This window comes from Canis lupus, chromosome 20 (assembly GCF_048164855.1).
Source record: "Canis lupus baileyi chromosome 20, mCanLup2.hap1, whole genome shotgun sequence".
Classification (NCBI taxonomy): domain Eukaryota; kingdom Metazoa; phylum Chordata; class Mammalia; order Carnivora; family Canidae; genus Canis; species Canis lupus.
Genome location: NC_132857.1, coordinates 5,401,972 through 5,414,299, shown reverse-complemented (window position 1 = coordinate 5,414,299; position 12,328 = coordinate 5,401,972). Strand labels below are relative to the sequence as shown.

The window sequence follows — 12,328 nt, the reverse complement described above, 5'->3', positions numbered from 1 at the left end:
TATAATAAATTAAAAATAAGCAAGCATATGCTGAATATTAACATTGAATTTCCTACTCTGTAAGACTAAAAAATTTTAACATTAAAAAAAACCATCCTGGGGCGTCTGAGTGGCTCACTTGGTTAAGCAACTGACATTTGGTTTCGGCTCAGGTCACTATCTCAGGGTCCTGGGATCAAGCTCTAAGCCCCCTGTCAGGCTCTGTGTTCATAGGGAGTCGGCTTCCCCTCTCCCTCTGTCCTACCCCCTACTCAAGCACTTTCTGTCTCTCAAATAAATAAGCCTTTAAAAAAAACTCTTTCCACAAACTGGATATACTAACAGTTGAATCTCTATGCTGCTTGCTCAGCTTTATAACCACAACCTACAGGCAGCATCACCTAGCTGTAATAGCTGTTAATGAGAAGCGTGGGGTAAGAAAAGACTGATGAGATCTACGCTCATCAAAAACTCAGAAAGCAACAACATAAGTAGCATTTGAGGCTAGTACTGACCCACCCAGTAAATATTTATATATAACCCAAGAGATTTATAACTTCTCTCATTCCTCTGAAATCTAAGAGTATTATTAATAGTAACATTAACCTGAAATCATTTTATATTGTGAACTCTCCACCTCCACCTTACCAGCAGGAAATAAATTTTCTAAACTATGAAATACTTGAGGTCTAGAAGTCTGTATAAAGCCAATTTCCCCATCTATACTCTCTTCTCCACCAATTAGGATTCTAGACCCACTCTTCTCTCTTATACACGTTAGTTGGGTTTTAAGATCTCAATGGTTCCTTCTCATTAACTTTTTTTAAAAGATTTTATTTAAAAAATAAATAAATAAAAGATTTTATTTATTTGAGAGACAGAGAGAGAGCACAAGGAGGGAGGAGAGGGAGAAGCAGGCTCCCCGATGAGAGGGAGCCCCCTGTGGGGCTCCATCCCAGGACCCTGAGATCATGACCTGAGCCGAGGGCAGACGCTTACCCGACTGAGACGCCCCATCCTTCTCCTTAATTTTTATAAAAAAGAAAAAAAATCTTTATTAAAAATGTTCAATTCTTCTTTCAACTGAACTCCAGATCTTTGCTTCTTTTACCTGTATACCCTCTCAAAAGATAGTTTAACTCCCTGACTAGTTATCTACACCTACCTTGTGATCTGGATTCCACCACCACACTGAAACTATTCTCTTAAATGTCAAGAAGGACAAAATTCTATTCCAGCTTTCATCCTCCTTTCCCTTTCTGCAGACTCTTACACTCTTACCTCACTTTAAAAACTGTCGCTTCCATCATTTTTGTTCTCTCTCTACCACTCTGCTTTTAAGCATCTTTGATTCTTCTTCCGTCTCCAGTGACTAAAACATAGCCAACCTTCTATGGTTCTGTCTTCAGCATTTCCCTTTTACTCTCTTCTACCTTCCCTGGCAAGGCCACCCATTCTTAGGGCTTATTTTAAAAATAGCACCTCTATACTAATGATTACTAAATATTTGTCTTCTCTGACTCATCACCTGAACTCCCGAACCAGATTTTAAACTACCAATTTAACATCAGTACAAGAATAATCAGCTAATACTCTAAGCTTAACATGTTTAAATGTTAAAAATAAATAAATAAATAAATAAATAAATAAATAAATAAATATTAAAACAAATTGTCAACATCTGTACCTGTTTCCCTGTCCTGTGTTCTTCTCTCAACCTATTTCTTCACATTTAAAAAAATTACAATATTCATACCTCTCAAGGTCCCTTGAGAATTAAATATCCACAAAGTACATATACTTAGCACAGCGTTTAGAACAAAGTAAATACTCGATTAGTGACAGCTAATCATCATATTGTAACATTAGCAATAGTATTCAAACCTACTATTTGCCCTCAACTTTGGAAGGCATCTCTTCACACTACAATCAGAATTGTCTGTATTACTTCTTTGTACAAAAAGCTTTCATGACTCCTCATTTGTCTAAAACGAAGGTTGAACACACAAAACAATGGTTTTTAACACTCTGAAATATAACCCTCAACCCACTTGTTAGATGTTGAATTGATTCAGATTGGGGGATGATAGAAGACTTCCTAGAACTGGGTCATGAATGGATGAAAAGGATTTGGACAGATGTGGAAGGCAATTGTAGGCTACAAGATGAACACGAGCAAAAGTCAGAGAGGCTTTCACATTGCGGAATTAGAGGCAAAGCAAGTAATCAAAGAGCTATGAGAAGTAATGCAGGAAATAAGGCTGCAAAGGTGGGTATATTAATTTTTGGAGCTACTATAACAAATTATCATAACCTGGGCTGTAATGCTCCTGTGAACGTCCCTGCTCTTCCCCACCCTTCTGTTCCATTCTATTCCATACTCACCTATGAGTCAATTTACCGGATCATACAGTAGTTGTACACTTCATTTTAAAAGAATACTCAAATTGTATTATTTTATATTTGCACTATAAATGAGAGTTCCAGTGCTCTACAACCTTTCCAACACACGGTATCCCTCTGTTATTTTTGCCATTCTGCGTAAGTATGTAGTAGTATCTCCCTCTGGTTTTTGTTTTTAAGATTTTATTTACTTATTTGACAAAGAGAGAAAGCACAAGCAGGGGGAGTGGCAGGCAGAGGGAAAGGGAGAACAGGCTTCCTGCTGAGCAAGGAGTTGGATACGGGGCTTAGTCTCGGTACCCTGGGATCACGATCTGAGCTGAAGGCAGACACTTAACTGACTGAGCCACTCAGGCACCCTTGCCTGTGGTTTTAATTTGTGTTTCCCTGACAGTGAATAGCATTGGGCATTTTTATATGCACTTATTAGCCAGTCATATTATTATCCTTTCAAATCTTTCCCCCATTTTAATGTATTATCTCCAACTTATGTATTCTGAATATAAATCCTTTGTCAGTATATTTAGTATTTTTCCAAATTTTGCTTCACCTTTTTAAAGATTTTTTAAAGAACATTCGTTTTTAACTTAAATTCATCATTTTTTTCTTTTCAAGTTTTTTCAAGTTTTTGTGTTCAATCTAAAGAAACCACTGATTCAAAAAATTTTCTCCTGTGTTTTCTTCCAGAAGTTTTTATAGTTTAAACATTTAATTCCAGGATCAATTTTGAGTTCATGGTGTATGATGTCAGAAAGGATTGAGTTCATTCTTTTGCATATGGATATCCAAAAGTTTCACCATTGTTTAAAAGACTATCCTTTCTCCACCAAATTACATTGCCACCATTATTGAAAAATAATCAGTCTTATGTGGCTCCATATTATGTCAACTGATTTACATGTCTATTGACATATCAAACTACACTGTCTCAATTACTGGAATGTCAAGGGAAATCTTTAAAGCAGGTAGATAAGCCCTCTGACTTTCTTTGACATAAGTCTTCCAATCTATAAACATAGTATAACTCTTCATTTATTCAGGTCTTTTAATTTCTCTCAACATTATGTTGTGGTTGTCTCCATACAGATCTTTTAGTTACTTCCTTAAACATATCCCTATGTTACTTTGATGCTTCTAACCAGTACTTTTTTCCCCTAAGATTTTATTTATTTATTTATTTATTTATTTATTTATTTATTTATTTATTTATTTGAGAGAGAGAGAGAGAGAGGGTAAGCAAGAGTGAGAGACAGCACAAGCAGGGAGAGGGACAGAGGGAGTAGGAGAAGCAGGCTCTCTGCTTAGCAGGGAGCCTGACTCCGGGCTCCTGGGATCATGACCTGAGCTGAAGACAGATGGTTTAACTGACTGAGCCACCCACGTGGCCCAGAAGCACTGCTTCTTAAATTTCATTTTCCAGTTGTATTTCACAAAGACATATGAACGTACTTGAATTTTACATATTCACATGTTCTAAATTTATTACTTCTAACAGTTGTATAGATTTCTTATGAAATTTTTTTAAAGATTTTATTCATTTATTCATGAGAGACACAGAGAAAGAGGCAGAGACACAGGCAGAGGGAGAAGCAGGCTCCATCCAGGGAGCCGGACGTGGGACTCGATCCCAGGACCCCGGGGTCACAGCCTGAGCCAAAGGCAGGAGGTCAACAACCGAGCCACCCAGGTGTCCCTTCTTAGGAATTTCTATACATATGACTGTATCATTTAGAAATACAGACACTTCTACTCTTCTCTTCCAATCTATACGTCTTTTATTTTTCTTACCCTGCAGCAAGGTCACCACTGCAATGTTGAATAGAAGTGATTAGAGCAGACATCTTTGCTTTACTATAAACCTCACAAGGAAAATATTCCTTTTTCACCTTTAAGCATGATGTGGCTGTGGGTTTTTCACAGATGCACTTATAGGGTTGAAGAAGTTGCCTAAAGGGTTTTTTGTGCCTACTGATATGATCACATGATTTTTTTTTGTTAATGTGATAAACTGCATTGATTGATTAAACCCACCTTATTGGGACATAGATCCCTTTTATATGTTACTGGGTTTAAATGCTAGTATTTTATCAAGAATGTTTTTTAATGTGCCCATGAAAGACATTGTAGTTTTCTTTGCCTGTGTATTTTTTATCTTGGTATCAGGATAATGCTGGACTCAAAATGAGTTAGGAAATGCTATGATGTCTATTTTCTAAAAGAGTTCTATAAGATTGTTATTATTTCTTCCCTAAATGCTTGTTAAATCATCAACAAAGCCAGGGCACCTGGGTGGTTCTGTCAGTTGAATGTCTGACTCTTGATCTCAGCTCAGGTCCTGATCTCAGGGCCCTGATCTCAAGGTTGTGAGTTCAAGCCCTGCCATGGGCTCCATGCTGGGACTGGAGACTACTTTAAAAAAAAAAAAAAAAAAAAAAAAAGAGCAGGCCCAGATGATTAATAAAGCCACTTTGCCATGGAAATTTCTTTGTGGAAAAGGTTTTTACTAGAATTTCAGTTTATTTTAAGATAGAGGGCTATTCAGACTTTCTATTCCTTTTGGAATGACATTCAAGGATTTTGTCCATTTCATCTGGGTTAAGAAGCTTATTGACATAAAATTGTTCATAATATTTAGTATCTATACTAATGGCTCTTTCATTCCTTATACTAGTAATTTTTGACTTGTTTCTTTTTCCCTTTGGTTGTCTACTTAGAGATTTGTTAATTTTATTAATCTTTCCTTTTTTAAAATAAAGATTTTATTCATTTATTCATGAGAGACACAGAGAGAGAAGCAGAGACACAGGCAGAGGGAGAAACAGGCTCCATGCAGGGAGCCCAATGCGGGACTCAATCCCAGGACTCCAGGATCATGCCCTGGGCCGAAGGCAGGAGCTCAAATGCTGAGCCACCCAGGTGTCCCTTATTAATCTTTTCAAAGGACCAGCTGATAGTTAATTTCCCTAATGTTTGTCCATTTTCTACTTCACTGACCTTTATTTATTTTGGTTATTGCCTCCCTTCTACTTTGGGTTTAATTTGATCCTCATATTCTAGCTGATTGAGATAAAAGCTTAAATGATTTTAGGCTACACCCTTTCTAATATAAGTATTTGAAGCTCTAAATTGGGATGCCTGGGTGGCTCAGCGGTTGAGTGTCTGCCTTTGGCTCAGGGCGTAATCCCTCAGACCTGGGATCGAGTCCCACATCAGGCTCCCTGCATGGAGCCTGCTCCTCCCTCTGCCTCTGTTTTGTCTCTCTCTCTCTCTCATGAATAATAAATAATCTTTATTTAAAAAAAAAAGAAGCTATAAATTTCCCTCTGTGTACTGCTTTACCTACATTCCTCAAATTTTAATATACTGTGTTCTCATTTTCATTCCGTTAGGATAGTCTCTAATTTCTCTTGTGATTTCTTTTTAAACCATGAGTTCTATAAAAGTGAGCTGTTTAGTATCCAAATATCTAAAGATTTTGCAAACGTTTTTGTTAATTTCTAACATAATTATGCTTTGGTCAAACAACTTTCTCTGTATGATTTCAATCCTTTAAAAATTATTGAATGTGGGGCACCTAGGTGGCTAAGTCAGTTAAGCATCCAACGTTTTTTTAAACATGGACTATTTTATTTTGGTGGAGGGATTTTTAAAAATTTAAATTCAATTAATAACATATAGTGTATTATTAGTTTCAGAAGTATAGATTTCAGTGATTCATCAGTTGTGTGCCCAGTGCTCATTACATCACATGCCTTAATGCCAGTCACCCAGTTACACCATCTCCTCACCCCTATCAACATCAGCAACCCTCAGTTTGTTTCCTAAAATTAAGAGTCTCTATGGTTTGTCTCCCTCTCTGATTTAGTCTTCCTTTATGTTTCCCTCTCTTCCCCTATGATCCTCTGTTTTGTTCCTTAAATTCCACGAGTGAATCATAGAACTGTCTTTCTTTGCTTGATTTCGCTCAGCATAATACCCTCTAGTTCCATCCACATTGTTGCAAATGGCAAGATTTCTTTTTTTTTTTTTAATAACTGAGTAGTAGTCCATTGTGTATATGTACCACATCTTCTTTATCCATTCTCTTGTCGATGGACATCTGGGCTCTTTCCATAGTTTGGCTACTGCAGACACTGCCGCTATAAACATTGGGGTGTAGGTGCCCCTTCAGGTCACTTCACTTGTATCTTTGAGGTAAATACCTAGTAGTCCAATTGCTGGGTCGTAGGGCAGCTCTATTTTCAACTTTTTGAGGAACCTCCACATGGTTTTCCAGGGAGGCCGTACCACCTTGTATTCCCATCAACAGTGTAAGACGGTTCCCCTTTCTCCACATCTCCACCAACATCTCATTTACTGATTTGTTAATTTTAGCCATTCTGACTGGCATGAGGTGGTTTCTCATTGTGGTTTTGATTTGTAAAAGTGTTCAATGTGTCTCTGATGCTGAGAGATGTTGGGCATTTTTTCATGTGTCTCCTGGCCATCTGTATGTCTTCTTTGGAGAAATGTCTGTTCATGTTTTCTGCCCATTTCTTGATTGGACAGTTTGTTCTTCAGGTGTTGAATTTGGTACATTCTTTATAGATTTTGGATAATAGCCCTTTATCTGATAAGATATTTGTAGTATCTTCTCCCATTCTGTGGTTGTCTTTTGGCTTTGTCAACTGTTTCCTTTGCTGTGCACTTTTTATCTTGATGAAGTCCCAATAGTTCATTTTTGCCTTTGTCTCCCTTGCCTTTGGGAGCTTTTCTAGAAGCAAGTTGCTGTGGCCAAGGTCAAAGAGGTTGTTGCCTGTGTTCTCCTCTAGGATTCTGATGGATTCCTGTTTCACATTTAGGTCTTTCATCCATTTCGAGTCTACTTTTGTGTATGGTGTGAGGAAATCGTCCAGGTTCATTCTTCTGCATGTGGCTGTCCACTTTTCCCAACACCACTTGTTGAAGAGACTCTTTTTTCCAGTGGATATTCTTTCCTGCTTTGTTAAAGATTAGTTGATCAAAGAGTGGAGGGTCCATTCCTGGGTTCTCTCTTCTGTTCCATCGACCTATATGTCTGTTCTTGTGCCAGGACCACTGTCTTGATGATTACAGCTTTGTAATAGAGCTTGAGGTCCGGAATTGAGATGTCCCCGGCTTTGGTTTTCTTTTTCAACAACCCTTTGGCTATTCCTGGTCTTTTCTATTTTTTTTTTAAGATTTTATTTATTTATTAGAGACACAGAGAGACAGGCAGAGGGAGAAGCAGGCTCCGTGCAGGAAGCCTGACGCAGAATTTGGTCCCGGGTCTCCAGGATCAGGCCCTGGGCTGAAGGCAGCGCTAAACCGCTGAGCCACCCGGGCTGTCCCTTTTCTAGTTCTATACACATTTTAGGATTACTTGTTCCAGCTCAGTGAGAAATGTTGATGATATTTTGATAGGGATCGCACTGAAGGTATAGATTGCTCTAGGTAGCATAGACATTTTAACAATATTTTTCTTCCAAAGCATGAGCATGGAACATCTTTCCATTTCTTTGTGTCTTCCTCAATTTCTTTCATGAGTGTTCTATTATTTTCAGAGTGCAGATCCCTTGCCTCTTTGGTTATTCCTAGGTATCTTATGGGTTTTGGTGCAGTTGTAAATGGGATCCACTACTTAATTTCTCTTCCTTCTGTCCCATTGTTAGTGTATAAAAATGCAACTGATTTCTGTGCACTGATTTTATACCCTGCCACTTTGCTGAATTTCTGTATGAGTTCTGGCAATTTTGCAGTGGAATCTTTTGGGTTTTCCACATAGAGTATCATGTCATTTGTGAAGAGTGAGAATTTGACTTCTTCTTGCCCACCCCAGTGCCTTTTATTTCTATGTGTGTCTGATTACTGAGGCTAGGACTTCTAATACTATTTTGAACAAAAGTGGTGAGAGTGGTAATCCCTGCCGTGTTCCTGACTTTAGGGAGAAAGCTCTCAGTTTTTCCCTGTTGAGAATGATATTCACTGTGGGCTTTTTGTAAATGGCTTTTATGATACTGAGGTATGTTCCCTCTATCCCTACAGTGTGGAAAGTTTTAATCAAGGAAGGAAAGCATCCAACTTTTTATTTCATTTCAGGTTGCTCAGGTTGATCTCAGAGTTGTGGGATCGAGCCCCATGTCAGGCTCCTCACTCAGCAGGTAATCTGATTGTCTCCCTCTCCCTCTCTCTCTGCCCCTCTCCCTGCTTGCCCTTTCTTTCTCTAAAATAAATAAATAATTTTTTTTAAAGTATTGAGATGTATGGGGCATCTTTGTGGCTCAGCATGTGACTCTTGATCTCAAGGTTGAGTTTGAGCCCCATGTTGAGTGTAGAGATTACTTAAAAATAAAAAAAATTAATAAAAAACTATTGAGATATATAGCCCAGCATATTCTCTATTTTGGTTCACTATGTGCACTCAAAATAAATGTGTATTCTGGTACTACTGGGTAGAGAGCTTCTGAGAGGATTGCAGCTTCTGAGAAGAATGCAGCAACCTCCAGCTAATACTGTGGATTTATCTATGTTTTCTTTCACTTCTGTCACTTTATGCTTTATGTATTTTGAAGCTCTAATATTGAATGCATACCTATTTCTTGACAAATGGTCCTTTTATCATATAGAAAATATCTATCTTTATCCCCGGTAATATTTTTGTCCTGAAGCCACTTCAGCTTTTTTATGATTAATGTTTGTAGTGTATTCCTATACTACTTTTATGCTATGTTGTTATACTTAGAATGAGTTGTTTGTATGAAACATAAATAGATTTGGTTTTTAACCCAATCTGACAATATCTGCATTTTAATTGCACTGTTTAGAATATTTACATTTATTATCAATAAAATGGGATTTAAATCCACCCCCTTGCTCTGTTTGTTGTTTCATTTATTCCTCTCTTTACTCTGTCATCTTTTGAACTGAGTCTTTTTTTAGTAGCAATTTTTAATTCAAAAATTGCTTGCTATCCATAGTTCTTTGCTTCATTTCCTAGTGGTTCTCTAAAGTTTACAATATGTTTACCACAGTTTATATATGCGTAATGTTACTTCGTGTATAATGTACAAGCTTACAATAGTATTCCTACAGTTCTCTCCTATCCTTTGCTTACTGTTGTCATACATTTACTTCTTCACGTTGTAAACCCAAGACACTGTTATTGTCTTAAACAAATATTTTTTTAAGTTAAGAACTGATCTTTAATTTTATGTTTATATAAATATAAATTTTATATTTACACATTTCCAGGGCTTTTCATTCCTTTATGTAGATCTATACCATTCGGTATCATCTACCTTAGTGCCTATAGAACTTTTTTTTTTTTTTAAGATTTTATTTACTTATTCATGAGAATACACAGAAAGAGAGAGAGAGAGGCAGAGACACAGGCAGAGGGAGAAGCAGGCTCCATGCAGGGAGCCCGACATGGGACTCGATCCCGGGTCTCCAGGATCACACCCTGGGCTGAAGGCAACACCAAACCGCTGAGCCACCCGGGCTGCCCTACCTATAGAACTTCTTGTAACAATTCTTATTAACAAAAGTTTGCTGATGACAAATTCACTTTTCACTTCACTTTTGAGAGATATTCTCACTGGCTATATCCTTATAGGCTGACAAGTTTTAGTCTTGCTACATTTTCTTTTTTTTTAATATGTGATAGCCACACAGTGAGAGAGAGAGAGAGAAAGAGAGAGGCACAGAGACACAGGCAGAGGGAGAAGCAGGCTCCATGCACCGGGAGCCCGACGTGGGATTCGATCCCAGGTCTCCAGGATCGCGCCCTGGGCCAAAGGCAGGCGCCAAACCGCTGCGCCACCCAGGGATCCCTCTTGCTACATTTTAAAGAAGTCATTATCTTCTCACTTGCATAGTATCAGTATCAAGATGTCTGTTGTCACTACATTTGTTTTTCTGTTTGTAGGATTTTTTTTCTCTGCATGCTTTCAGGATTTTCTTTCTGAAATTTGCTTTCAGCATTTTTGTTATAATGTGGCCCAGTGTCAAAAATAATAATAATGTGCCTCAGTGCCTCTGCTTTATCCTGCTTGAGGTTAAGATTCTCAGATCTATGGGTTTTTATTTTTCATCAAAATTGAAAATTTTGATGGTCATTATTTCATTTATTGTTTTCTGTTTCCCTCCACTCCTCTCATTCTGTGACTCAAATTACATGTATTTTAGACAACTTGGTATTTCCCACAGATAACTACGTCTTTTTTCATGTTTTTTTTTTTTCAGTTTTTCTTTGTGCTTCATAATGCAGTTTCTATTGCTCTCTTCAAATTTATTTGTCTTTTCATCTGTAGTACCTGATCTATTTTTAATTTTATTCAGTGAAATTTTCTTTACAAAGTATATATTTCATCTCTGGAATTTTTTTTAATGTCTTTTATGCCTCTCCTCTGAGGTGCATATTTTCTAACATCTTGACCATATTTATAATGGCTGTTTTTAAGTCTTATCTGCTCCTTTCGTCATCTCTATCATTTGTTTTTGTCTTGATACATTTTTTCTTCAGGTTATAGGTTACATTATTCCTGCTTCTTTGCATTTAACATGGTTAGGTGTTAGATATGTAAATTTTACACTGTTGGGTACAATTTACATACTGTTGTCATATCTTAATAATGTTTAGGTTCTTTATGGCTCAAGGGGCACCTGGCTGGCTCAGTCAGAAGAGCATGCAACTCTTAATCTCTGCATTGTGAGTTCAAGCCCCATGTTGGGTGTAGAGATTACTTAAAAATAAAATCCTAAAAAAAAAAATCGTTATTTATGATCAACTTCTTCAAGGCCTCTTTTTTAACTTTTTAGGTCAAGTTTGAACTACCCTTTATTCTACGGCTACTACAGCCCTACTGGAAGGCATAACACTTCTGGAGTCTGTAGGAATGTCCTGAGCATTTAATAAGGACTCTCTCTTCTAACTGCTTAGGACTGAACTCTAGATTTTTCGGTATATTATTGAATTTATACCTTTCTGGTCATTCTTTGCCTGGTTTCATGGAGTTTCATATTATATCTGAGCAGCTTATTCAGCTAAAGATCAGGTTACTTGAGGCTGAATTCTGGTATTCTTCCTCTGAGCAGCTTCTTCCTCTCAGATACTTTGCACTTCAAATTAGTCATGTTTGTCTCTCCATATTCCAAATTGTACTTCCTCAATTCAGTGAGACTATCACTCTTTGCTTGGGTTCCTCCCCACTATGCTAGATCCAGAAAGTTGCTTCAAGCAATGAGTCAGTACAGAGATTATCTGCTCTTCTCTTAAGAAACACACTGCTGTGCTTCCTGATGTCCAATTGTCTTAGTCCATTCAGGCTGCTCCAACAAAATAACACTGATGTGGCTTATGAACAGTAGAAATTTATCGTTCATAGTTGTGGGAGCTGTAAGTCCAAAATCAAGGTGCCAGCATGACTGGATGAGGGTCTTTTTCCAGGTCAAGGACTCCTTATTGTATATCCTTACACAGCAGAAGGAACAAGGGATCTCCATGGAACCTTTTAAAAGAGCACTAATCCCATGCATGACAGTTCCTCCCTCATGACTTAATTACCTCCCAAAGGCCCTAGCTTCCAATACCATTATGTTTGGAGGGTAGTGTTCAACATATGAATTTGGGAGGGGGGGTCACAAACATTCAGGCCATAGCACCAATGTTTCAGAACTGTGCTTTCACATGTTTGTTCATTTTCCTAGTTGTTTATGGTGGGAATAAAAATCTGGTCTCAGTTATTCCACAGAACTCCCAATCTTATTTGTCTGAAAGTAGATGCTCTCTAGAATTGTATTTGCTATGTTTTTAAAAATGTATTTAAATCCTCTTTATTTTTCAGCATTAACTCTGACTTTTATGAGACTTACCTGCTATACATTTCCTTTTCAAAAACTGATCTGGTTATTCCTATCTATTCTTCCATACAATCTATATACATTCATT

The 12,328-nt window shown here is 37.5% G+C and overlaps 2 protein-coding genes across 18 annotated transcripts in view; one reads left to right on the top strand and one right to left on the bottom strand.

Moving 5' to 3' along the window:
- Positions 1 to 9,036, top strand: part of LOC140611650 (uncharacterized) — a 40,459-nt gene extending 31,423 nt beyond the window's left edge. Inside the window, exon 4 of the mRNA XM_072788373.1 lies at positions 8,479 to 9,036. The gene's annotated coding sequence lies outside the window, so the exon portion shown is untranslated. The remainder of the gene's footprint in view (positions 1 to 8,478) is intronic.
- Positions 1 to 12,328, bottom strand: part of ELF2 (E74 like ETS transcription factor 2) — a 99,732-nt gene that overhangs the window by 52,431 nt on the left and 34,973 nt on the right. The window lies entirely within an intron of this gene.